We start from the raw sequence: 3,695 nt of genomic DNA, 5'->3' as shown, positions 1-3,695 counted from the left end.
TTTAGAAAAAGCTTCGGTAAAAGTAATAATGTTTGTTGATTATGGTGCTACTTGCATTTATTGAAGATATTTGTTCTATTTGAATAAAGGTTCTAATTGGTAAGTTTCAATCAATGCTTTCGCTTTCTTTTCTTTTTGCCCATAAGCTTGAGTATGACACGAGCACAGTTTTCTTGTTATTGTTGCTTCTATACCTTCTTTTTGGTTGTTTTTTTATGATCTTTCATGCTCAAAATACCAGATAATTTAAGCCATATTTTTTTTGAGTTCGATGATCGTTGCATTCCCTCTTAATTGTGGATAGAATTGTAAGCTTAGTTTTTTTGACTTGTAATCATTATTCAAGATAAAATTTAATTATTTTACCACTGTTTTGCAGGGGATGAGATGACTAGAGTCATTTGGAAATTTATAAAAGACAAGGTGAATGTCTCCTACTTATCTTTTTCCTTATATTTGTTTTTTGTTGATTCATTTTGAGAAGATTTACATACACACCCCTCGATTCCTATGTATTTACATATCTAACACCTAAACTTCAATTTTTGCACATGTTACCTTGCCTATGCATGTATCACTTTTAAAAAATTAAAATAGGTGCATTTTCTATGTGATATGAAAGATTTTGGTGTAGGGGAGGACTCGTCTCCATTTGACATTTTGTGCGTACCTTAAGTGAAGCTTGATCTACTCCACCCCGTAAATCTTGTAGAGTATTTATAAGTCACATTCTCTGAATTTTACTTATTTTCAATAGTAGTCGTGTTGATTTGAGGCAACAAGTGTATAGTTATTCCGTGAAACACTAATTTGTTGAGTTGCATTAGTATTTTATCTTTGTGAGATCTCGTGATTTTGATACAGTGGTGATTGTTTGGTCTATAGTTTCAAGGCTTCTAATCGGTGGATGTAGCTATATGAATCTAGCTGACGAATTTAAATGATTAATTTGGCTACTGTTGTAGATTTTTTAAATTTTTACATAATGCCATCTTATCTATGCATGAGAAGGTGTATTACACTTTTTAAAAGTTAAAATAGTGTAATTTTTAATGCGTTATGAAAGACGGTGGTATAAATGTAAGAAGAGTAAAGTTTAGGTATCAAATATGTAAATACATAGAAATTGGGTGGTATGTATGTTAGTGCTCCTTTTTTGTTATAGTTTTTGAATGGTAAACCTTCTCTTAAGAGATGAAATTACTCTTTGCCATGAATGAAATGTCCTAACAAAGTGCGAAGCTTGAATCAAACCGGTGAAATCCTGCCTCCCCAATTCAGTTTCATCTCCTCTCATTTTTGCCCTCCCTTCCCCCTTTGCCTTTTGTATAGTGTTTCTAACTTTATAATTTGAGGCGTGATTTCCAATTTTTTAACAACCGTTCATCTATATCCATCAAAGAAGCGAAAGATCAGTGGAAGAATTGATCTTCTTTGTTTTTTTTTTAAACTCATCCACATACTCGTATGGAATAGGCTTTAAATTCAAGACTTCGTGGTTGGAGACGAAGCACCAAACCATTAGGCTAAGTGAATCACACGTGTTGTAGTTTTTATTGTGTTAGGTGGCCTAATTCCTATTTATTTGTATCTAACGCGTAAATTATACTTTTCACATTTATACCACAAAAATCTTTTACATCACATAAAAAAATACCACAGTTTTAACTTTTAAAATGTGAAATATCATTGTCATGCTCGGGTAAAAGGGGTATATATGTAAAAAATTGAAGTTGCAAGTGTTAGATATGTAAATACATAAGAGTTGAGTTGTATGTATGTAAATCTTCTTAATATAAATTATAAAAATACATAAAAATTAAATTAGAAGAACATTCAGAAGAATAAGAAATTTAATAATATTAACTCTCAAAAGCTAAGGGATCCATAAATATTATTCAATTTTTGATATAGAAAAAATAAGCACTAACTGCCTTTTATTGCATCAAGTTAACTTATAAATAAAAAACATCATAATTTCTTTAAAATTTTAATCATGATATATGTATATTTAAAAATATTTTAAAAAGTTTTAATTCATTAAATTAGGATACATGTCCTTTATTTAAAATAATTTTTAAATCGAACACTTTTATGTCATGTTTCACACGTGTTGTAGGCATATTCATGTTCAATATGTGTTTGACACAATATTGCTTCTTAATTATGAGTATCTGTACATCATAGTTCCCAGTTATACTACTTAGCCTTAAGCTGAAGTTTGAGCTTTCTCTAACTAATCAGAAGAATGGTCTGAGCTCCTTTGAATCTAGAAGTCCACATTTTTTGTTTCTATCATGATTCAACAAAAGTGCTAAAAAATTGATGCTATGTAAATCTTGATATTGAGCTGAAACGAAATGAATTTGATTAAGCTATACCATAAAAACAATGATCTTAATAACAGAACCTGGGAAGCTGCTTGCAATGATTTTCAAAATTCTACAAAAGAATGCGCAAATTAGGTGTGTAAACGAGCCGAGCTTGAGCAAGCTCATGCTTGGCTTGTACGGCTTTTTGGAAATTAATTCTATTCGAAATTAGCTCGTGTTCAAAATTATTTGTGAACAATGTGTTTGTGTTCGACTTGAAATTGACTCTTGTAAATTTATTAGAAAAATGGATGGTATGGCGTTGGATTCGAACCTGTACCATTTATATATGTAATAAAAGGCGCAAAATCACTGACCACATGAGCTGCTGTTATTTAAACTTAGATATAAATATATATAACATATTATCATAGAAATATTATATATAATTTCCTTGTTTAGAACTAAAACAAGCAAAACACGACCGAATAAAGAGTTGTTCATGTACGGTTCTTTTATAATTCAAGGTTGAAAAATTTCTTATTGTTCGGTTCACTTAACGAACGATTCAAACAACAAGCTTTTTTTACAGCCCTAGTGCCAATGGTAATGAAAGGTATTATTTTCTTAAAATGGATTCTTTTATTAACTGCTAGGAAAGGAAAAGATTCATCCTTCATTTTATTTTTTTCTTTTTTTTCTGTGAGAGGCTATTATTGTAAATCAAGGTGTGTAAACGAGCCGAGCTTGAGCAAGCTCATGTTTGTCTTGTGTTCGGCTTTTTGGAAATTAATTCTATTGGAAATTATATCGCGTTCAAAATTATTTGTGAACAATGTGTTTGTGTTCGACTTGAAATTGACTCATTTAAATTTATTAGAAAAATGGATGGTATGGTGTTGGATTTGAAACTTTACCATTTATATATGTAATAAAAGGCGCAAAATCACTGACCACATGAGCTGCTGTTATTTAAACTTAGATATAAATATATATAACATATTATCATAGAAATATTATATATAATTTCCTTGTTTAGAACTAAAACAAGCAAAACACGACCGAATAAAGAGTTGTTCATGTACGGTTCTTTTATAATTCAAGGTTGAAAAATTTCTTATTGTTCGGTTCACTTAACGAACGATTCAAACAACATCAAACAACGAGCTTTTTTTACAGCCCTAGTGCCAATGGTAATGAAAGGTGGTTGGCAAATTGAGAGAAGTATTATTTTCTTAAAATGGATTCTTTTATTAACTGCTAGGAAAGGAAAAGATTCATCCTTCATTTTATTTATTTATTTATTTATTTTTTTGTGAGAGGCTAGTATTGTAAATCTTTATATTTGACTTGAAATGAACATGATTTCAAATGCAGATACAA

Source organism: Phalaenopsis equestris, unplaced genomic scaffold (assembly GCF_001263595.1).
Source record: "Phalaenopsis equestris unplaced genomic scaffold, ASM126359v1 Scaffold000001, whole genome shotgun sequence".
Taxonomy (NCBI): domain Eukaryota; kingdom Viridiplantae; phylum Streptophyta; class Magnoliopsida; order Asparagales; family Orchidaceae; genus Phalaenopsis; species Phalaenopsis equestris.
The sequence above is the reverse complement of the archived record's forward strand: the minus strand, read 5'-3'. Positions refer to the sequence as shown.